Raw genomic sequence first — 22,217 nt, 5'->3', positions numbered from 1 at the left:
CATTCAATTACACATGATCTAGATTAGACTGACAACAAGATACTGCACGGGACATAGCAGAGTTGGTGAAGTTGAGTGGTGATGAGTTTGCTATTTGGATGAATAAAGCAAGTAAAAAGTGTGTTAGATAAAAATTCATTTCAATTCGCTAATCGGGCTAATATGAATCAGGTGAATCGAGTTCTGCTTTTGGAAACTGGGTTAAGAAGGGGTGCACCGTTCCTGGAGGTACTGCAATACCAGGTCAATGCGTGGAGTGGACAGAGCAAGCTCTTTTTCCATCTCCCTGTTCTAAAAATCCATTTAATATATGGTCCCCAGATAGGGGACGTATCAGATATTAAACTGATAAGAACAGATACTACACTTGATCTTAGCCAAAAGGCCGAGAAGCGATAACCAGAATTGGTTTGGGCCTCGAGTGGCACCCTGGCCTATGCCGGACACATCTTAGGGAGAGAGAGCGAGAGGGAGACAAACCCACGCCTACACAAGACATTTTGTCACCCAAGCCAACCCTTGAAAAGGCTGCTTTGCAGAGCAAAAACAAGAAGAATGGTGCGTTTTGCAGCCGCCGCCCACTGCAATGAATCTGAATAACTCCTCCTTTAGGGCGCAAGCAACTCCCCTCCCCCTTGCAGTCTTTCCAATTCACGATACAAAAAGACGGACAGGACAGGTTGCCTGACTTTCCGTCACTGCCACCCTTTGCCATCCTTACCCGTAGAAAGCCCTTTCATCATCCCCAAACCCTAATCTTTTCCCTTTCCTTCCCAGCCCCCAAACCCTGCCCTCTGTACCTTTCTCACCACCCGCTTCCCTTCTCATGTCATCCCCCTACCACCCGGGAAAAAAAGAGATTGCCCCCTCCTTCCACTAGCCCACCCTCCCACCCAAAGAACAACTTCTTCTGCGCAGCTTGTTTTCTAGGCAGCAGCGCTATTGTGATGTCATCGGGGGGCATTGTGACAAGCCGCCAGTGTTCCGTCTCTTCATGTTGTGCACTGTTCAAACCGAAAATACATCAACAGGCAGGCTACAGAAAAGCTTACTAACAAAGGTTAGAGAGGGGCTTTCTCAGAGGGCTTTTTACAGTTTGTCTATTCCCAATTAGCCGGTTTAGTATACTTAATGAAAGTACTAATTCTTTCATAGGCCGCCCATTCTTAGTATTTGACGTTCAGGTAACAACAGGTAACTTTATTTGGAGTGGAAGCAGAGAGATAACACCAGATGCCAATTGTAGATCCTCTCACACCTGTGGTCACTGCAGCATCTGACTCCACTTTGTCCAAAAGGGATCTATTCCATTCAATTACACATGATCTAGATTAGACTGACAACAAGATACTGCACGGGACATAGCAGAGTTGGTGAAGTTGAGTGGTGATGAGTTTGCTATTTGGATGAATAAAGCAAGTAAAAAGTGTGTTAGATAAAAATTCATTTCAATTCGCTAATCGGGCTAATATGAATCAGGTGAATCGAGTTCTGCTTTTGGAAACTGGGTTAAGAAGGGGTGCACCGTTCCTGGAGGTACTGCAATACCAGGTCAATGCGTGGAGTGGACAGAGCAAGCTCTTTTTCCATCTCCCTGTTCTAAAAATCCATTTAATATATGGTCCCCAGATAGGGGACGTATCAGATATTAAACTGATAAGAACAGATACTACACTTGATCTTAGCCAAAAGGCCGAGAAGCGATAACCAGAATTGGTTTGGGCCTCGAGTGGCACCCTGGCCTATGCCGGACACATCTTAGGGAGAGAGAGCGAGAGGGAGACAAACCCACGCCTACACAAGACATTTTGTCACCCAAGCCAACCCTTGAAAAGGCTGCTTTGCAGAGCAAAAACAAGAAGAATGGTGCGTTTTGCAGCCGCCGCCCACTGCAATGAATCTGAATAACTCCTCCTTTAGGGCGCAAGCAACTCCCCTCCCCCTTGCAGTCTTTCCAATTCACGATACAAAAAGACGGACAGGACAGGTTGCCTGACTTTCCGTCACTGCCACCCTTTGCCATCCTTACCCGTAGAAAGCCCTTTCATCATCCCCAAACCCTAATCTTTTCCCTTTCCTTCCCAGCCCCCAAACCCTGCCCTCTGTACCTTTCTCACCACCCGCTTCCCTTCTCCTGTCATCCCCCTACCACCCGGGAAAAAAAGAGATTGCCCCCTCCTTCCACTAGCCCACCCTCCCACCCAAAGAACAACTTCTTCTGCGCAGCTTGTTTTCTAGGCAGCAGCGCTATTGTGATGTCATCGGGGGGCATTGTGACAAGCCGCCAGTGTTCCGTCTCTTCATGTTGTGCACTGTTCAAACCGAAAATACATCAACAGGCAGGCTACAGAAAAGCTTACTAACAAAGGTTAGAGAGGGGCTTTCTCAGAGGGCTTTTTACAGTTTGTCTATTCCCAATTAGCCGGTTTAGTATACTTAATGAAAGTACTAATTCTTTCATAGGCCGCCCATTCTTAGTATTTGACGTTCAGGTAACAACAGGTAACTTTATTTGGAGTGGAAGCAGAGAGATAACACCAGATGCCAATTGTAGATCCTCTCACACCTGTGGTCACTGCAGCATCTGACTCCACTTTGTCCAAAAGGGATCTATTCCATTCAATTACACATGATCTAGATTAGACTGACAACAAGATACTGCACGGGACATAGCAGAGTTGGTGAAGTTGAGTGGTGATGAGTTTGCTATTTGGATGAATAAAGCAAGTAAAAAGTGTGTTAGATAAAAATTCATTTCAATTCGCTAATCGGGCTAATATGAATCAGGTGAATCGAGTTCTGCTTTTGGAAACTGGGTTAAGAAGGGGTGCACCGTTCCTGGAGGTACTGCAATACCAGGTCAATGCGTGGAGTGGACAGAGCAAGCTCTTTTTCCATCTCCCTGTTCTAAAAATCCATTTAATATATGGTCCCCAGATAGGGGACGTATCAGATATTAAACTGATAAGAACAGATACTACACTTGATCTTAGCCAAAAGGCCGAGAAGCGATAACCAGAATTGGTTTGGGCCTCGAGTGGCACCCTGGCCTATGCCGGACACATCTTAGGGAGAGAGAGCAAGAGGGAGACAAACCCACGCCTACACAAGACATTTTGTCACCCAAGCCAACCCTTGAAAAGGCTGCTTTGCAGAGCAAAAACAAGAAGAATGGTGCGTTTTGCAGCCGCCGCCCACTGCAATGAATCTGAATAACTCCTCCTTTAGGGCGCAAGCAACTCCCCTCCCCCTTGCAGTCTTTCCAATTCACGATACAAAAAGACGGACAGGACAGGTTGCCTGACTTTCCGTCACTGCCACCCTTTGCCATCCTTACCCGTAGAAAGCCCTTTCATCATCCCCAAACCCTAATCTTTTCCCTTTCCTTCCCAGCCCCCAAACCCTGCCCTCTGTACCTTTCTCACCACCCGCTTCCCTTCTCCTGTCATCCCCCTACCACCCGGGAAAAAAAGAGATTGCCCCCTCCTTCCACTAGCCCACCCTCCCACCCAAAGAACAACTTCTTCTGCGCAGCTTGTTTTCTAGGCAGCAGCGCTATTGTGATGTCATCGGGGGGCATTGTGACAAGCCGCCAGTGTTCCGTCTCTTCATGTTGTGCACTGTTCAAACCGAAAATACATCAACAGGCAGGCTACAGAAAAGCTTACTAACAAAGGTTAGAGAGGGGCTTTCTCAGAGGGCTTTTTACAGTTTGTCTATTCCCAATTAGCCGGTTTAGTATACTTAATGAAAGTACTAATTCTTTCATAGGCCGCCCATTCTTAGTATTTGACGTTCAGGTAACAACAGGTAACTTTATTTGGAGTGGAAGCAGAGAGATAACACCAGATGCCAATTGTAGATCCTCTCACACCTGTGGTCACTGCAGCATCTGACTCCACTTTGTCCAAAAGGGATCTATTCCATTCAATTACACATGATCTAGATTAGACTGACAACAAGATACTGCACGGGACATAGCAGAGTTGGTGAAGTTGAGTGGTGATGAGTTTGCTATTTGGATGAATAAAGCAAGTAAAAAGTGTGTTAGATAAAAATTCATTTCAATTCGCTAATCGGGCTAATATGAATCAGGTGAATCGAGTTCTGCTTTTGGAAACTGGGTTAAGAAGGGGTGCACCGTTCCTGGAGGTACTGCAATACCAGGTCAATGCGTGGAGTGGACAGAGCAAGCTCTTTTTCCATCTCCCTGTTCTAAAAATCCATTTAATATATGGTCCCCAGATAGGGGACGTATCAGATATTAAACTGATAAGAACAGATTTTTGATTTAATGAAGCTTTCCAAAGCACCGCAAAAAATGCATGACCGAAGTCACACCAAAAACAGTGCAAAGGCTAGGATTCGTGTGGACCCCTCCGTGAGGAGAGGGTCCCCAAAAATCAACCCCGTCCCTCCGAGCCAGAAGGCCACAGCAAGGGTCAGGGATCTTCGGTGCTCCCCCAAGCCGAAGCCTGGTTGAGCCTTGTCGTTGCTCCCAGCGTCCACCCAGGCATCTTACCCAAGTGGAGTAGAGAGCTACTAGTTGTTGGTTTCGCAGCCGAAACTGCCCGGACCGTCAACCGGTGTTGGTTTCTCAGCCCAAGGCTAACCGGACCTCCAACCGGGTGTTGGTTTCTCAGCCGAAGCTGACCCGGACCTCCAACCGGGTGTTGGTTTCTCAGCCGAAGCTGACCCAGACCTCCAACCGGGTGTTGGTTTCTCAGCCGAAGCTGACCCGGACCTCCAACCGGGTGTTGGTTTCTCAGCCCAAAGCTGAACGGACCTCCGACCATGATTATAAAAATTTCCCTTCCTAGCCAGAAGGCCGGGATAGAGCAATATGCTCAGAAAGTATGAAAGGGCAAGGTACGGTGTGCTACAGAGCCCAAGGCTCGCCGGGGTCCCAAGCCAGCAAGCTCAGACTCACTCCAGGGTCGTCAGTCCTGGGGCACATTGCACCATAGCCCCCACACTTACTCAGTCTAATAGCCTCGATCCTGGTAGGGCCATGTTTTCCTCTAGATGAATATACTATACATCAAGAGTACTAGCAAGCGCAACCTTCCAGTGTGCATTGCATCTGCCGAGCCTCACAGATACTACACTTGATCTTAGCCAAAAGGCCGAGAAGCGATAACCAGAATTGGTTTGGGCCTCGAGTGGCACCCTGGCCTATGCCGGACACATCTTAGGGAGAGAGAGCGAGAGGGAGACAAACCCACGCCTACACAAGACATTTTGTCACCCAAGCCAACCCTTGAAAAGGCTGCTTTGCAGAGCAAAAACAAGAAGAATGGTGCGTTTTGCAGCCGCCGCCCACTGCAATGAATCTGAATAACTCCTCCTTTAGGGCGCAAGCAACTCCCCTCCCCCTTGCAGTCTTTCCAATTCACGATACAAAAAGACGGACAGGACAGGTTGCCTGACTTTCCGTCACTGCCACCCTTTGCCATCCTTACCCGTAGAAAGCCCTTTCATCATCCCCAAACCCTAATCTTTTCCCTTTCCTTCCCAGCCCCCAAACCCTGCCCTCTGTACCTTTCTCACCACCCGCTTCCCTTCTCCTGTCATCCCCCTACCACCCGGGAAAAAAAGAGATTGCCCCCTCCTTCCACTAGCCCACCCTCCCACCCAAAGAACAACTTCTTCTGCGCAGCTTGTTTTCTAGGCAGCAGCGCTATTGTGATGTCATCGGGGGGCATTGTGACAAGCCGCCAGTGTTCCGTCTCTTCATGTTGTGCACTGTTCAAACCGAAAATACATCAACAGGCAGGCTACAGAAAAGCTTACTAACAAAGGTTAGAGAGGGGCTTTCTCAGAGGGCTTTTTACAGTTTGTCTATTCCCAATTAGCCGGTTTAGTATACTTAATGAAAGTACTAATTCTTTCATAGGCCGCCCATTCTTAGTATTTGACGTTCAGGTAACAACAGGTAACTTTATTTGGAGTGGAAGCAGAGAGATAACACCAGATGCCAATTGTAGATCCTCTCACACCTGTGGTCACTGCAGCATCTGACTCCACTTTGTCCAAAAGGGATCTATTCCATTCAATTACACATGATCTAGATTAGACTGACAACAAGATACTGCACGGGACATAGCAGAGTTGGTGAAGTTGAGTGGTGATGAGTTTGCTATTTGGATGAATAAAGCAAGTAAAAAGTGTGTTAGATAAAAATTCATTTCAATTCGCTAATCGGGCTAATATGAATCAGGTGAATCGAGTTCTGCTTTTGGAAACTGGGTTAAGAAGGGGTGCACCGTTCCTGGAGGTACTGCAATACCAGGTCAATGCGTGGAGTGGACAGAGCAAGCTCTTTTTCCATCTCCCTGTTCTAAAAATCCATTTAATATATGGTCCCCAGATAGGGGACGTATCAGATATTAAACTGATAAGAACAGATACTACACTTGATCTTAGCCAAAAGGCCGAGAAGCGATAACCAGAATTGGTTTGGGCCTCGAGTGGCACCCTGGCCTATGCCGGACACATCTTAGGGAGAGAGAGCGAGAGGGAGACAAACCCACGCCTACACAAGACATTTTGTCACCCAAGCCAACCCTTTAAAAGGCTGCTTTGCAGAGCAAAAACAAGAAGAATGGTGCGTTTTGCAGCCGCCGCCCACTGCAATGAATCTGAATAACTCCTCCTTTAGGGCGCAAGCAACTCCCCTCCCCCTTGCAGTCTTTCCAATTCACGATACAAAAAGACGGACAGGACAGGTTGCCTGACTTTCCGTCACTGCCACCCTTTGCCATCCTTACCCGTAGAAAGCCCTTTCATCATCCCCAAACCCTAATCTTTTCCCTTTCCTTCCCAGCCCCCAAACCCTGCCCTCTGTACCTTTCTCACCACCCGCTTCCCTTCTCCTGTCATCCCCCTACCACCCGGGAAAAAAAGAGATTGCCCCCTCCTTCCACTAGCCCACCCTCCCACCCAAAGAACAACTTCTTCTGCGCAGCTTGTTTTCTAGGCAGCAGCGCTATTGTGATGTCATCGGGGGCATTGTGACAAGCCGCCAGTGTTCCGTCTCTTCATGTTGTGCACTGTTCAAACCGAAAATACATCAACAGGCAGGCTACAGAAAAGCTTACTAACAAAGGTTAGAGAGGGGCTTTCTCAGAGGGCTTTTTACAGTTTGTCTATTCCCAATTAGCCGGTTTAGTATACTTAATGAAAGTACTAATTCTTTCATAGGCCGCCCATTCTTAGTATTTGACGTTCAGGTAACAACAGGTAACTTTATTTGGAGTGGAAGCAGAGAGATAACACCAGATGCCAATTGTAGATCCTCTCACACCTGTGGTCACTGCAGCATCTGACTCCACTTTGTCCAAAAGGGATCTATTCCATTCAATTACACATGATCTAGATTAGACTGACAACAAGATACTGCACGGGACATAGCAGAGTTGGTGAAGTTGAGTGGTGATGAGTTTGCTATTTGGATGAATAAAGCAAGTTAAAAGTGTGTTAGATAAAAATTCATTTCAATTCGCTAATCGGGCTAATATGAATCAGGTGAATCGAGTTCTGCTTTTGGAAACTGGGTTAAGAAGGGGTGCACCGTTCCTGGAGGTACTGCAATACCAGGTCAATGCGTGGAGTGGACAGAGCAAGCTCTTTTTCCATCTCCCTGTTCTAAAAATCCATTTAATATATGGTCCCCAGATAGGGGACGTATCAGATATTAAACTGATAAGAACAGATACTACACTTGATCTTAGCCAAAAGGCCGAGAAGCGATAACCAGAATTGGTTTGGGCCTCGAGTGGCACCCTGGCCTATGCCGGACACATCTTAGGGAGAGAGAGCGAGAGGGAGACAAACCCACGCCTACACAAGACATTTTGTCACCCAAGCCAACCCTTGAAAAGGCTGCTTTGCAGAGCAAAAACAAGAAGAATGGTGCGTTTTGCAGCCGCCGCCCACTGCAATGAATCTGAATAACTCCTCCTTTAGGGCGCAAGCAACTCCCCTCCCCCTTGCAGTCTTTCCAATTCACGATACAAAAAGACGGACAGGACAGGTTGCCTGACTTTCCGTCACTGCCACCCTTTGCCATCCTTACCCGTAGAAAGCCCTTTCATCATCCCCAAACCCTAATCTTTTCCCTTTCCTTCCCAGCCCCCAAACCCTGCCCTCTGTACCTTTCTCACCACCCGCTTCCCTTCTCCTGTCATCCCCCTACCACCCGGGAAAAAAAGAGATTGCCCCCTCCTTCCACTAGCCCACCCTCCCACCCAAAGAACAACTTCTTCTGCGCAGCTTGTTTTCTAGGCAGCAGCGCTATTGTGATGTCATCGGGGGGCATTGTGACAAGCCGCCAGTGTTCCGTCTCTTCATGTTGTGCACTGTTCAAACCGAAAATACATCAACAGGCAGGCTACAGAAAAGCTTACTAACAAAGGTTAGAGAGGGGCTTTCTCAGAGGGCTTTTTACAGTTTGTCTATTCCCAATTAGCCGGTTTAGTATACTTAATGAAAGTACTAATTCTTTCATAGGCCGCCCATTCTTAGTATTTGACGTTCAGGTAACAACAGGTAACTTTATTTGGAGTGGAAGCAGAGAGATAACACCAGATGCCAATTGTAGATCCTCTCACACCTGTGGTCACTGCAGCATCTGACTCCACTTTGTCCAAAAGGGATCTATTCCATTCAATTACACATGATCTAGATTAGACTGACAACAAGATACTGCACGGGACATAGCAGAGTTGGTGAAGTTGAGTGGTGATGAGTTTGCTATTTGGATGAATAAAGCAAGTAAAAAGTGTGTTAGATAAAAATTCATTTCAATTCGCTAATCGGGCTAATATGAATCAGGTGAATCGAGTTCTGCTTTTGGAAACTGGGTTAAGAAGGGGTGCACCGTTCCTGGAGGTACTGCAATACCAGGTCAATGCGTGGAGTGGACAGAGCAAGCTCTTTTTCCATCTCCCTGTTCTAAAAATCCATTTAATATATGGTCCCCAGATAGGGGACGTATCAGATATTAAACTGATAAGAACAGATACTACACTTGATCTTAGCCAAAAGGCCGAGAAGCGATAACCAGAATTGGTTTGGGCCTCGAGTGGCACCCTGGCCTATGCCGGACACATCTTAGGGAGAGAGAGCGAGAGGGAGACAAACCCACGCCTACACAAGACATTTTGTCACCCAAGCCAACCCTTGAAAAGGCTGCTTTGCAGAGCAAAAACAAGAAGAATGGTGCGTTTTGCAGCCGCCGCCCACTGCAATGAATCTGAATAACTCCTCCTTTAGGGCGCAAGCAACTCCCCTCCCCCTTGCAGTCTTTCCAATTCACGATACAAAAAGACGGACAGGACAGGTTGCCTGACTTTCCGTCACTGCCACCCTTTGCCATCCTTACCCGTAGAAAGCCCTTTCATCATCCCCAAACCCTAATCTTTTCCCTTTCCTTCCCAGCCCCCAAACCCTGCCCTCTGTACCTTTCTCACCACCCGCTTCCCTTCTCCTGTCATCCCCCTACCACCCGGGAAAAAAAGAGATTGCCCCCTCCTTCCACTAGCCCACCCTCCCACCCAAAGAACAACTTCTTCTGCGCAGCTTGTTTTCTAGGCAGCAGCGCTATTGTGATGTCATCGGGGGGCATTGTGACAAGCCGCCAGTGTTCCGTCTCTTCATGTTGTGCACTGTTCAAACCGAAAATACATCAACAGGCAGGCTACAGAAAAGCTTATTAACAAAGGTTAGAGAGGGGCTTTCTCAGAGGGCTTTTTACAGTTTGTCTATTCCCAATTAGCCGGTTTAGTATACTTAATGAAAGTACTAATTCTTTCATAGGCCGCCCATTCTTAGTATTTGACGTTCAGGTAACAACAGGTAACTTTATTTGGAGTGGAAGCAGAGAGATAACACCAGATGCCAATTGTAGATCCTCTCACACCTGTGGTCACTGCAGCATCTGACTCCACTTTGTCCAAAAGGGATCTATTCCATTCAATTACACATGATCTAGATTAGACTGACAACAAGATACTGCACGGGACATAGCAGAGTTGGTGAAGTTGAGTGGTGATGAGTTTGCTATTTGGATGAATAAAGCAAGTAAAAAGTGTGTTAGATAAAAATTCATTTCAATTCGCTAATCGGGCTAATATGAATCAGGTGAATCGAGTTCTGCTTTTGGAAACTGGGTTAAGAAGGGGTGCACCGTTCCTGGAGGTACTGCAATACCAGGTCAATGCGTGGAGTGGACAGAGCAAGCTCTTTTTCCATCTCCCTGTTCTAAAAATCCATTTAATATATGGTCCCCAGATAGGGGACGTATCAGATATTAAACTGATAAGAACAGATACTACACTTGATCTTAGCCAAAAGGCCGAGAAGCGATAACCAGAATTGGTTTGGGCCTCGAGTGGCACCCTGGCCTATGCCGGACACATCTTAGGGAGAGAGAGCGAGAGGGAGACAAACCCACGCCTACACAAGACATTTTGTCACCCAAGCCAACCCTTGAAAAGGCTGCTTTGCAGAGCAAAAACAAGAAGAATGGTGCGTTTTGCAGCCGCCGCCCACTGCAATGAATCTGAATAACTCCTCCTTTAGGGCGCAAGCAACTCCCCTCCCCCTTGCAGTCTTTCCAATTCACGATACAAAAAGACGGACAGGACAGGTTGCCTGACTTTCCGTCACTGCCACCCTTTGCCATCCTTACCCGTAGAAAGCCCTTTCATCATCCCCAAACCCTAATCTTTTCCCTTTCCTTCCCAGCCCCCAAACCCTGCCCTCTGTACCTTTCTCACCACCCGCTTCCCTTCTCCTGTCATCCCCCTACCACCCGGGAAAAAAAGAGATTGCCCCCTCCTTCCACTAGCCCACCCTCCCACCCAAAGAACAACTTCTTCTGCGCAGCTTGTTTTCTAGGCAGCAGCGCTATTGTGATGTCATCGGGGGGCATTGTGACAAGCCGCCAGTGTTCCGTCTCTTCATGTTGTGCACTGTTCAAACCGAAAATACATCAACAGGCAGGCTACAGAAAAGCTTACTAACAAAGGTTAGAGAGGGGCTTTCTCAGAGGGCTTTTTACAGTTTGTCTATTCCCAATTAGCCGGTTTAGTATACTTAATGAAAGTACTAATTCTTTCATAGGCCGCCCATTCTTAGTATTTGACGTTCAGGTAACAACAGGTAACTTTATTTGGAGTGGAAGCAGAGAGATAACACCAGATGCCAATTGTAGATCCTCTCACACCTGTGGTCACTGCAGCATCTGACTCCACTTTGTCCAAAAGGGATCTATTCCATTCAATTACACATGATCTAGATTAGACTGACAACAAGATACTGCACGGGACATAGCAGAGTTGGTGAAGTTGAGTGGTGATGAGTTTGCTATTTGGATGAATAAAGCAAGTAAAAAGTGTGTTAGATAAAAATTCATTTCAATTCGCTAATCGGGCTAATATGAATCAGGTGAATCGAGTTCTGCTTTTGGAAACTGGGTTAAGAAGGGGTGCACCGTTCCTGGAGGTACTGCAATACCAGGTCAATGCGTGGAGTGGACAGAGCAAGCTCTTTTTCCATCTCCCTGTTCTAAAAATCCATTTAATATATGGTCCCCAGATAGGGGACGTATCAGATATTAAACTGATAAGAACAGATACTACACTTGATCTTAGCCAAAAGGCCGAGAAGCGATAACCAGAATTGGTTTGGGCCTCAAGTGGCACCCTGGCCTATGCCGGACACATCTTAGGGAGAGAGAGCGAGAGGGAGACAAACCCACGCCTACACAAGACATTTTGTCACCCAAGCCAACCCTTGAAAAGGCTGCTTTGCAGAGCAAAAACAAGAAGAATGGTGCGTTTTGCAGCCGCCGCCCACTGCAATGAATCTGAATAACTCCTCCTTTAGGGCGCAAGCAACTCCCCTCCCCCTTGCAGTCTTTCCAATTCACGATACAAAAAGACGGACAGGACAGGTTGCCTGACTTTCCGTCACTGCCACCCTTTGCCATCCTTACCCGTAGAAAGCCCTTTCATCATCCCCAAACCCTAATCTTTTCCCTTTCCTTCCCAGCCCCCAAACCCTGCCCTCTGTACCTTTCTCACCACCCGCTTCCCTTCTCCTGTCATCCCCCTACCACCCGGGAAAAAAAGAGATTGCCCCCTCCTTCCACTAGCCCACCCTCCCACCCAAAGAACAACTTCTTCTGCGCAGCTTGTTTTCTAGGCAGCAGCGCTATTGTGATGTCATCGGGGGGCATTGTGACAAGCCGCCAGTGTTCCGTCTCTTCATGTTGTGCACTGTTCAAACCGAAAATACATCAACAGGCAGGCTACAGAAAAGCTTACTAACAAAGGTTAGAGAGGGGCTTTCTCAGAGGGCTTTTTACAGTTTGTCTATTCCCAATTAGCCGGTTTAGTATACTTAATGAAAGTACTAATTCTTTCATAGGCCGCCCATTCTTAGTATTTGACGTTCAGGTAACAACAGGTAACTTTATTTGGAGTGGAAGCAGAGAGATAACACCAGATGCCAATTGTAGATCCTCTCACACCTGTGGTCACTGCAGCATCTGACTCCACTTTGTCCAAAAGGGATCTATTCCATTCAATTACACATGATCTAGATTAGACTGACAACAAGATACTGCACGGGACATAGCAGAGTTGGTGAAGTTGAGTGGTGATGAGTTTGCTATTTGGATGAATAAAGCAAGTAAAAAGTGTGTTAGATAAAAATTCATTTCAATTCGCTAATCGGGCTAATATGAATCAGGTGAATCGAGTTCTGCTTTTGGAAACTGGGTTAAGAAGGGGTGCACCGTTCCTGGAGGTACTGCAATACCAGGTCAATGCGTGGAGTGGACAGAGCAAGCTCTTTTTCCATCTCCCTGTTCTAAAAATCCATTTAATATATGGTCCCCAGATAGGGGACGTATCAGATATTAAACTGATAAGAACAGATACTACACTTGATCTTAGCCAAAAGGCCGAGAAGCGATAACCAGAATTGGTTTGGGCCTCGAGTGGCACCCTGGCCTATGCCGGACACATCTTAGGGAGAGAGAGCGAGAGGGAGACAAACCCACGCCTACACAAGACATTTTGTCACCCAAGCCAACCCTTGAAATGGCTGCTTTGCAGAGCAAAAACAAGAAGAATGGTGCGTTTTGCAGCCGCCGCCCACTGCAATGAATCTGAATAACTCCTCCTTTAGGGCGCAAGCAACTCCCCTCCCCCTTGCAGTCTTTCCAATTCACGATACAAAAAGACGGACAGGACAGGTTGCCTGACTTTCCGTCACTGCCACCCTTTGCCATCCTTACCCGTAGAAAGCCCTTTCATCATCCCCAAACCCTAATCTTTTCCCTTTCCTTCCCAGCCCCCAAACCCTGCCCTCTGTACCTTTCTCACCACCCGCTTCCCTTCTCCTGTCATCCCCCTACCACCCGGGAAAAAAAGAGATTGCCCCCTCCTTCCACTAGCCCACCCTCCCACCCAAAGAACAACTTCTTCTGCGCAGCTTGTTTTCTAGGCAGCAGCGCTATTGTGATGTCATCGGGGGCATTGTGACAAGCCGCCAGTGTTCCGTCTCTTCATGTTGTGCACTGTTCAAACCGAAAATACATCAACAGGCAGGCTACAGAAAAGCTTACTAACAAAGGTTAGAGAGGGGCTTTCTCAGAGGGCTTTTTACAGTTTGTCTATTCCCAATTAGCCGGTTTAGTATACTTAATGAAAGTACTAATTCTTTCATAGGCCGCCCATTCTTAGTATTTGACGTTCAGGTAACAACAGGTAACTTTATTTGGAGTGGAAGCAGAGAGATAACACCAGATGCCAATTGTAGATCCTCTCACACCTGTGGTCACTGCAGCATCTGACTCCACTTTGTCCAAAAGGGATCTATTCCATTCAATTACACATGATCTAGATTAGACTGACAACAAGATACTGCACGGGACATAGCAGAGTTGGTGAAGTTGAGTGGTGATGAGTTTGCTATTTGGATGAATAAAGCAAGTAAAAAGTGTGTTAGATAAAAATTCATTTCAATTCGCTAATCGGGCTAATATGAATCAGGTGAATCGAGTTCTGCTTTTGGAAACTGGGTTAAGAAGGGGTGCACCGTTCCTGGAGGTACTGCAATACCAGGTCAATGCGTGGAGTGGACAGAGCAAGCTCTTTTTCCATCTCCCTGTTCTAAAAATCCATTTAATATATGGTCCCCAGATAGGGGACGTATCAGATATTAAACTGATAAGAACAGATACTACACTTGATCTTAGCCAAAAGGCCGAGAAGCGATAACCAGAATTGGTTTGGGCCTCGAGTGGCACCCTGGCCTATGCCGGACACATCTTAGGGAGAGAGAGCGAGAGGGAGACAAACCCACGCCTACACAAGACATTTTGTCACCCAAGCCAACCCTTGAAAAGGCTGCTTTGCAGAGCAAAAACAAGAAGAATGGTGCGTTTTGCAGCCGCCGCCCACTGCAATGAATCTGAATAACTCCTCCTTTAGGGCGCAAGCAACTCCCCTCCCCCTTGCAGTCTTTCCAATTCACGATACAAAAAGACGGACAGGACAGGTTGCCTGACTTTCCGTCACTGCCACCCTTTGCCATCCTTACCCGTAGAAAGCCCTTTCATCATCCCCAAACCCTAATCTTTTCCCTTTCCTTCCCAGCCCCCAAACCCTGCCCTCTGTACCTTTCTCACCACCCGCTTCCCTTCTCCTGTCATCCCCCTACCACCCGGGAAAAAAAGAGATTGCCCCCTCCTTCCACTAGCCCACCCTCCCACCCAAAGAACAACTTCTTCTGCGCAGCTTGTTTTCTAGGCAGCAGCGCTATTGTGATGTCATCGGGGGGCATTGTGACAAGCCGCCAGTGTTCCGTCTCTTCATGTTGTGCACTGTTCAAACCGAAAATACATCAACAGGCAGGCTACAGAAAAGCTTACTAACAAAGGTTAGAGAGGGGCTTTCTCAGAGGGCTTTTTACAGTTTGTCTATTCCCAATTAGCCGGTTTAGTATACTTAATGAAAGTACTAATTCTTTCATAGGCCGCCCATTCTTAGTATTTGACGTTCAGGTAACAACAGGTAACTTTATTTGGAGTGGAAGCAGAGAGATAACACCAGATGCCAATTGTAGATCCTCTCACACCTGTGGTCACTGCAGCATCTGACTCCACTTTGTCCAAAAGGGATCTATTCCATTCAATTACACATGATCTAGATTAGACTGACAACAAGATACTGCACGGGACATAGCAGAGTTGGTGAAGTTGAGTGGTGATGAGTTTGCTATTTGGATGAATAAAGCAAGTAAAAAGTGTGTTAGATAAAAATTCATTTCAATTCGCTAATCGGGCTAATATGAATCAGGTGAATCGAGTTCTGCTTTTGGAAACTGGGTTAAGAAGGGGTGCACCGTTCCTGGAGGTACTGCAATACCAGGTCAATGCGTGGAGTGGACAGAGCAAGCTCTTTTTCCATCTCCCTGTTCTAAAAATCCATTTAATATATGGTCCCCAGATAGGGGACGTATCAGATATTAAACTGATAAGAACAGATACTACACTTGATCTTAGCCAAAAGGCCGAGAAGCGATAACCAGAATTGGTTTGGGCCTCGAGTGGCACCCTGGCCTATGCCGGACACATCTTAGGGAGAGAGAGCGAGAGGGAGACAAACCCACGCCTACACAAGACATTTTGTCACCCAAGCCAACCCTTGAAAAGGCTGCTTTGCAGAGCAAAAACAAGAAGAATGGTGCGTTTTGCAGCCGCCGCCCACTGCAATGAATCTGAATAACTCCTCCTTTAGGGCGCAAGCAACTCCCCTCCCCCTTGCAGTCTTTCCAATTCACGATACAAAAAGACGGACAGGACAGGTTGCCTGACTTTCCGTCACTGCCACCCTTTGCCATCCTTACCCGTAGAAAGCCCTTTCATCATCCCCAAACCCTAATCTTTTCCCTTTCCTTCCCAGCCCCCAAACCCTGCCCTCTGTACCTTTCTCACCACCCGCTTCCCTTCTCCTGTCATCCCCCTACCACCCGGGAAAAAAAGAGATTGCCCCCTCCTTCCACTAGCCCACCCTCCCACCCAAAGAACAACTTCTTCTGCGCAGCTTGTTTTCTAGGCAGCAGCGCTATTGTGATGTCATCGGGGGGCATTGTGACAAGCCGCCAGTGTTCCGTCTCTTCATGTTGTGCACTGTTCAAACCGAAAATACATCAACAGGCAGGCTACAGAAAAGCTTACTAACAAAGGTTAGAGAGGGGCTTTCTCAGAGGGCTTTTTACAGTTTGTCTATTCCCAATTAGCCGGTTTAGTATACTTAATGAAAGTACTAATTCTTTCATAGGCCGCCCATTCTTAGTATTTGACGTTCAGGTAACAACAGGTAACTTTATTTGGAGTGGAAGCAGAGAGATAACACCAGATGCCAATTGTAGATCCTCTCACACCTGTGGTCACTGCAGCATCTGACTCCACTTTGTCCAAAAGGGATCTATTCCATTCAATTACACATGATCTAGATTAGACTGACAACAAGATACTGCACGGGACATAGCAGAGTTGGTGAAGTTGAGTGGTGATGAGTTTGCTATTTGGATGAATAAAGCAAGTAAAAAGTGTGTTAGATAAAAATTCATTTCAATTCGCTAATCGGGCTAATATGAATCAGGTGAATCGAGTTCTGCTTTTGGAAACTGGGTTAAGAAGGGGTGCACCGTTCCTGGAGGTACTGCAATACCAGGTCAATGCGTGGAGTGGACAGAGCAAGCTCTTTTTCCATCTCCCTGTTCTAAAAATCCATTTAATATATGGTCCCCAGATAGGGGACGTATCAGATATTAAACTGATAAGAACAGATACTACACTTGATCTTAGCCAAAAGGCCGAGAAGCGATAACCAGAATTGGTTTGGGCCTCGAGTGGCACCCTGGCCTATGCCGGACACATCTTAGGGAGAGAGAGCGAGAGGGAGACAAACCCACGCCTACACAAGACATTTTGTCACCCAAGCCAACCCTTGAAAAGGCTGCTTTGCAGAGCAAAAACAAGAAGAATGGTGCGTTTTGCAGCCGCCGCCCACTGCAATGAATCTGAATAACTCCTCCTTTAGGGCGCAAGCAACTCCCCTCCCCCTTGCAGTCTTTCCAATTCACGATACAAAAAGACGGACAGGACAGGTTGCCTGACTTTCCGTCACTGCCACCCTTTGCCATCCTTACCCGTAGAAAGCCCTTTCATCATCCCCAAACCCTAATCTTTTCCCTTTCCTTCCCAGCCCCCAAACCCTGCCCTCTGTACCTTTCTCACCACCCGCTTCCCTTCTCCTGTCATCCCCCTACCACCCGGGAAAAAAAGAGATTGCCCCCTCCTTCCACTAGCCCACCCTCCCACCCAAAGAACAACTTCTTCTGCGCAGCTTGTTTTCTAGGCAGCAGCGCTATTGTGATGTCATCGGGGGGCATTGTGACAAGCCGCCAGTGTTCCGTCTCTTCATGTTGTGCACTGTTCAAACCGAAAATACATCAACAGGCAGGCTACAGAAAAGCTTACTAACAAAGGTTAGAGAGGGGCTTTCTCAGAGGGCTTTTTACAGTTTGTCTATTCCCAATTAGCCGGTTTAGTATACTTAATGAAAGTACTAATTCTTTCATAGGCCGCCCATTCTTAGTATTTGACGTTCAGGTAACAACAGGTAACTTTATTTGGAGTGGAAGCAGAGAGATAACACCAGATGCCAATTGTAGATCCTCTCACACCTGTGGTCACTGCAGCATCTGACTCCACTTTGTCCAAAAGGGATCTATTCCATTCAATTACACATGATCTAGATTAGACTGACAACAAGATACTGCACGGGACATAGCAGAGTTGGTGAAGTTGAGTGGTGATGAGTTTGCTATTTGGATGAATAAAGCAAGTAAAAAGTGTGTTAGATAAAAATTCATTTCAATTCGCTAATCGGGCTAATATGAATCAGGTGAATCGAGTTCTGCTTTTGGAAACTGGGTTAAGAAGGGGTGCACCGTTCCTGAAGGTACTGCAATACCAGGTCAATGCGTGGAGTGGACAGAGCAAGCTCTTTTTCCATCTCCCTGTTCTAAAAATCCATTTAATATATGGTCCCCAGATAGGGGACGTATCAGATATTAAACTGATAAGAACAGATACTACACTTGATCTTAGCCAAAAGGCCGAGAAGCGATAACCAGAATTGGTTTGGGCCTCGAGTGGCACCCTGGCCTATGCCGGACACATCTTAGGGAGAGAGAGCGAGAGGGAGACAAACCCACGCCTACACAAGACATTTTGTCACCCAAGCCAACCCTTGAAAAGGCTGCTTTGCAGAGCAAAAACAAGAAGAATGGTGCGTTTTGCAGCCGCCGCCCACTGCAATGAATCTGAATAACTCCTCCTTTAGGGCGCAAGCAACTCCCCTCCCCCTTGCAGTCTTTCCAATTCACGATACAAAAAGACGGACAGGACAGGTTGCCTGACTTTCCGTCACTGCCACCCTTTGCCATCCTTACCCGTAGAAAGCCCTTTCATCATCCCCAAACCCTAATCTTTTCCCTTTCCTTCCCAGCCCCCAAACCCTGCCCTCTGTACCTTTCTCACCACCCGCTTCCCTTCTCCTGTCATCCCCCTACCACCCGGGAAAAAAAGAGATTGCCCCCTCCTTCCACTAGCCCACCCTCCCACCCAAAGAACAACTTCTTCTGCGCAGCTTGTTTTCTAGGCAGCAGCGCTATTGTGATGTCATCGGGGGGCATTGTGACAAGCCGCCAGTGTTCCGTCTCTTCATGTTGTGCACTGTTCAAACCGAAAATACATCAACAGGCAGGCTACAGAAAAGCTTACTAACAAAGGTTAGAGAGGGGCTTTCTCAGAGGGCTTTTTACAGTTTGTCTATTCCCAATTAGCCGGTTTAGTATACTTAATGAAAGTACTAATTCTTTCATAGGCCGCCCATTCTTAGTATTTGACGTTCAGGTAACAACAGGTAACTTTATTTGGAGTGGAAGCAGAGAGATAACACCAGATGCCAATTGTAGATCCTCTCACACCTGTGGTCACTGCAGCATCTGACTCCACTTTGTCCAAAAGGGATCTATTCCATTCAATTACACATGATCTAGATTAGACTGACAACAAGATACTGCACGGGACATAGCAGAGTTGGTGAAGTTGAGTGGTGATGAGTTTGCTATTTGGATGAATAAAGCAAGTAAAAAGTGTGTTAGATAAAAATTCATTTCAATTCGCTAATCGGGCTAATATGAATCAGGTGAATCGAGTTCTGCTTTTGGAAACTGGGTTAAGAAGGGGTGCACCGTTCCTGGAGGTACTGCAATACCAGGTCAATGCGTGGAGTGGACAGAGCAAGCTCTTTTTCCATCTCCCTGTTCTAAAAATCCATTTAATATATGGTCCCCAGATAGGGGACGTATCAGATATTAAACTGATAAGAACAGATACTACACTTGATCTTAGCCAAAAGGCCGAGAAGCGATAACCAGAATTGGTTTGGGCCTCGAGTGGCACCCTGGCCTATGCCGGACACATCTTAGGGAGAGAGAGCGAGAGGGAGACAAACCCACGCCTACACAAGACATTTTGTCACCCAAGCCAACCCTTGAAAAGGCTGCTTTGCAGAGCAAAAACAAGAAGAATGGTGCGTTTTGCAGCCGCCGCCCACTGCAATGAATCTGAATAACTCCTCCTTTAGGGCGCAAGCAACTCCCCTCCCCCTTGCAGTCTTTCCAATTCACGATACAAAAAGACGGACAGGACAGGTTGCCTGACTTTCCGTCACTGCCACCCTTTGCCATCCTTACCCGTAGAAAGCCCTTTCATCATCCCCAAACCCTAATCTTTTCCCTTTCCTTCCCAGCCCCCAAACCCTGCCCTCTGTACCTTTCTCACCACCCGCTTCCCTTCTCCTGTCATCCCCCTACCACCCGGGAAAAAAAGAGATTGCCCCCTCCTTCCACTAGCCCACCCTCCCACCCAAAGAACAACTTCTTCTGCGCAGCTTGTTTTCTAGGCAGCAGCGCTATTGTGATGTCATCGGGGGGCATTGTGACAAGCCGCCAGTGTTCCGTCTCTTCATGTTGTGCACTGTTCAAACCGAAAATACATCAACAGGCAGGCTACAGAAAAGCTTACTAACAAAGGTTAGAGAGGGGCTTTCTCAGAGGGCTTTTTACAGTTTGTCTATTCCCAATTAGCCGGTTTAGTATACTTAATGAAAGTACTAATTCTTTCATAGGCCGCCCATTCTTAGTATTTGACGTTCAGGTAACAACAGGTAACTTTATTTGGAGTGGAAGCAGAGAGATAACACCAGATGCCAATTGTAGATCCTCTCACACCTGTGGTCACTGCAGCATCTGACTCCACTTTGTCCAAAAGGGATCTATTCCATTCAATTACACATGATCTAGATTAGACTGACAACAAGATACTGCACGGGACATAGCAGAGTTGGTGAAGTTGAGTGGTGATGAGTTTGCTATTTGGATGAATAAAGCAAGTAAAAAGTGTGTTAGATAAAAATTCATTTCAATTCGCTAATCGGGCTAATATGAATCAGGTGAATCGAGTTCTGCTTTTGGAAACTGGGTTAAGAAGGGGTGCACCGTTCCTGGAGGTACTGCAATACCAGGTCAATGCGTGGAGTGGACAGAGCAAGCTCTTTTTCCATCTCCCTGTTCTAAAAATCCATTTAATATATGGTCCCCAGATAGGGGACGTATCAGATATTAAACTGATAAGAACAGATACTACACTTGATCTTAGCCAAAAGGCCGAGAAGCGATAACCAGAATTGGTTTGGGCCTCGAGTGGCACCCTGGCCTATGCCGGACACATCTTAGGGAGAGAGAGCGAGAGGGAGACAAACCCACGCCTACACAAGACATTTTGTCACCCAAGCCAACCCTTGAAAAGGCTGCTTTGCAGAGCAAAAACAAGAAGAATGGTGCGTTTTGCAGCCGCCGCCCACTGCAATGAATCTGAATAACTCCTCCTTTAGGGCGCAAGCAACTCCCCTCCCCCTTGCAGTCTTTCCAATTCACGATACAAAAAGACGGACAGGACAGGTTGCCTGACTTTCCGTCACTGCCACCCTTTGCCATCCTTACCCGTAGAAAGCCCTTTCATCATCCCCAAACCCTAATCTTTTCCCTTTCCTTCCCAGCCCCCAAACCCTGCCCTCTGTACCTTTCTCACCACCCGCTTCCCTTCTCCTGTCATCCCCCTACCACCCGGGAAAAAAAGAGATTGCCCCCTCCTTCCACTAGCCCACCCTCCCACCCAAAGAACAACTTCTTCTGCGCAGCTTGTTTTCTAGGCAGCAGCGCTATTGTGATGTCATCGGGGGGCATTGTGACAAGCCGCCAGTGTTCCGTCTCTTCATGTTGTGCACTGTTCAAACCGAAAATACATCAACAGGCAGGCTACAGAAAAGCTTACTAACAAAGGTTAGAGAGGGGCTTTCTCAGAGGGCTTTTTACAGTTTGTCTATTCCCAATTAGCCGGTTTAGTATACTTAATGAAAGTACTAATTCTTTCATAGGCCGCCCATTCTTAGTATTTGACGTTCAGGTAACAACAGGTAACTTTATTTGGAGTGGAAGCAGAGAGATAACACCAGATGCCAATTGTAGATCCTCTCACACCTGTGGTCACTGCAGCATCTGACTCCACTTTGTCCAAAAGGGATCTATTCCATTCAATTACACATGATCTAGATTAGACTGACAACAAGATACTGCACGGGACATAGCAGAGTTGGTGAAGTTGAGTGGTGATGAGTTTGCTATTTGGATGAATAAAGCAAGTAAAAAGTGTGTTAGATAAAAATTCATTTCAATTCGCTAATCGGGCTAATATGAATCAGGTGAATCGAGTTCTGCTTTTGGAAACTGGGTTAAGAAGGGGTGCACCGTTCCTGGAGGTACTGCAATACCAGGTCAATGCGTGGAGTGGACAGAGCAAGCTCTTTTTCCATCTCCCTGTTCTAAAAATCCATTTAATATATGGTCCCCAGATAGGGGACGTATCAGATATTAAACTGATAAGAACAGATACTACACTTGATCTTAGCCAAAAGGCCGAGAAGCGATAACCAGAATTGGTTTGGGCCTCGAGTGGCACCCTGGCCTATGCCGGACACATCTTAGGGAGAGAGAGCGAGAGGGAG

At 46.9% G+C, this 22,217-nt stretch overlaps 17 non-coding genes and 1 pseudogene across 17 annotated transcripts; all 18 read right to left on the bottom strand.

Moving 5' to 3' along the window:
- Window positions 1–206: 206 nt before the first annotated feature.
- On the bottom strand, window positions 207–397 carry LOC142266357 (U2 spliceosomal RNA). Its single transcript, XR_012732457.1, has one exon. It is a non-coding gene; the product is annotated as a U2 spliceosomal RNA (small nuclear RNA).
- A 1,117-nt stretch (window positions 398–1,514) lies between these two features.
- Window positions 1,515–1,705, bottom strand: LOC142266356 (U2 spliceosomal RNA). The gene has a single exon (XR_012732456.1). It is a non-coding gene; the product is annotated as a U2 spliceosomal RNA (small nuclear RNA).
- Window positions 1,706–2,822: 1,117 nt separating this feature from the next.
- On the bottom strand, window positions 2,823–3,013 carry LOC142266355 (U2 spliceosomal RNA). The gene has a single exon (XR_012732455.1). It is a non-coding gene; the product is annotated as a U2 spliceosomal RNA (small nuclear RNA).
- A 1,117-nt stretch (window positions 3,014–4,130) lies between these two features.
- Window positions 4,131–4,323, bottom strand: LOC142266403 (U2 spliceosomal RNA). The gene has a single exon (XR_012732497.1). It is a non-coding gene; the product is annotated as a U2 spliceosomal RNA (small nuclear RNA).
- Window positions 4,324–5,011: 688 nt separating this feature from the next.
- Window positions 5,012–5,138, bottom strand: LOC142266409 (U2 spliceosomal RNA; annotated as a pseudogene).
- A 1,117-nt stretch (window positions 5,139–6,255) lies between these two features.
- On the bottom strand, window positions 6,256–6,446 carry LOC142266354 (U2 spliceosomal RNA). The gene has a single exon (XR_012732454.1). It is a non-coding gene; the product is annotated as a U2 spliceosomal RNA (small nuclear RNA).
- A 1,116-nt stretch (window positions 6,447–7,562) lies between these two features.
- LOC142266353 (U2 spliceosomal RNA) lies at window positions 7,563–7,753 on the bottom strand. The gene has a single exon (XR_012732453.1). It is a non-coding gene; the product is annotated as a U2 spliceosomal RNA (small nuclear RNA).
- A 1,117-nt stretch (window positions 7,754–8,870) lies between these two features.
- Window positions 8,871–9,061, bottom strand: LOC142266352 (U2 spliceosomal RNA). The gene has a single exon (XR_012732452.1). It is a non-coding gene; the product is annotated as a U2 spliceosomal RNA (small nuclear RNA).
- A 1,117-nt stretch (window positions 9,062–10,178) lies between these two features.
- On the bottom strand, window positions 10,179–10,369 carry LOC142266350 (U2 spliceosomal RNA). The gene has a single exon (XR_012732450.1). It is a non-coding gene; the product is annotated as a U2 spliceosomal RNA (small nuclear RNA).
- Window positions 10,370–11,486: 1,117 nt separating this feature from the next.
- On the bottom strand, window positions 11,487–11,677 carry LOC142266349 (U2 spliceosomal RNA). Its single transcript, XR_012732449.1, has one exon. It is a non-coding gene; the product is annotated as a U2 spliceosomal RNA (small nuclear RNA).
- A 1,117-nt stretch (window positions 11,678–12,794) lies between these two features.
- LOC142266348 (U2 spliceosomal RNA) lies at window positions 12,795–12,985 on the bottom strand. The gene has a single exon (XR_012732448.1). It is a non-coding gene; the product is annotated as a U2 spliceosomal RNA (small nuclear RNA).
- A 1,116-nt stretch (window positions 12,986–14,101) lies between these two features.
- LOC142266346 (U2 spliceosomal RNA) lies at window positions 14,102–14,292 on the bottom strand. The gene has a single exon (XR_012732447.1). It is a non-coding gene; the product is annotated as a U2 spliceosomal RNA (small nuclear RNA).
- A 1,117-nt stretch (window positions 14,293–15,409) lies between these two features.
- LOC142266345 (U2 spliceosomal RNA) lies at window positions 15,410–15,600 on the bottom strand. Its single transcript, XR_012732446.1, has one exon. It is a non-coding gene; the product is annotated as a U2 spliceosomal RNA (small nuclear RNA).
- Window positions 15,601–16,717: 1,117 nt separating this feature from the next.
- On the bottom strand, window positions 16,718–16,908 carry LOC142266459 (U2 spliceosomal RNA). The gene has a single exon (XR_012732544.1). It is a non-coding gene; the product is annotated as a U2 spliceosomal RNA (small nuclear RNA).
- Window positions 16,909–18,025: 1,117 nt separating this feature from the next.
- LOC142266396 (U2 spliceosomal RNA) lies at window positions 18,026–18,216 on the bottom strand. The gene has a single exon (XR_012732492.1). It is a non-coding gene; the product is annotated as a U2 spliceosomal RNA (small nuclear RNA).
- Window positions 18,217–19,333: 1,117 nt separating this feature from the next.
- LOC142266457 (U2 spliceosomal RNA) lies at window positions 19,334–19,524 on the bottom strand. The gene has a single exon (XR_012732543.1). It is a non-coding gene; the product is annotated as a U2 spliceosomal RNA (small nuclear RNA).
- Window positions 19,525–20,641: 1,117 nt separating this feature from the next.
- On the bottom strand, window positions 20,642–20,832 carry LOC142266456 (U2 spliceosomal RNA). Its single transcript, XR_012732542.1, has one exon. It is a non-coding gene; the product is annotated as a U2 spliceosomal RNA (small nuclear RNA).
- A 1,117-nt stretch (window positions 20,833–21,949) lies between these two features.
- LOC142266455 (U2 spliceosomal RNA) lies at window positions 21,950–22,140 on the bottom strand. Its single transcript, XR_012732541.1, has one exon. It is a non-coding gene; the product is annotated as a U2 spliceosomal RNA (small nuclear RNA).
- Window positions 22,141–22,217: the final 77 nt, after the last annotated feature.

The sequence above is a fragment of the Anomaloglossus baeobatrachus genome, unplaced genomic scaffold (assembly GCF_048569485.1).
Source record: "Anomaloglossus baeobatrachus isolate aAnoBae1 unplaced genomic scaffold, aAnoBae1.hap1 Scaffold_2842, whole genome shotgun sequence".
Classification (NCBI taxonomy): domain Eukaryota; kingdom Metazoa; phylum Chordata; class Amphibia; order Anura; family Aromobatidae; genus Anomaloglossus; species Anomaloglossus baeobatrachus.
The sequence above is the reverse complement of the archived record's forward strand: the minus strand, read 5'-3'. Positions and strand labels throughout refer to the sequence as shown.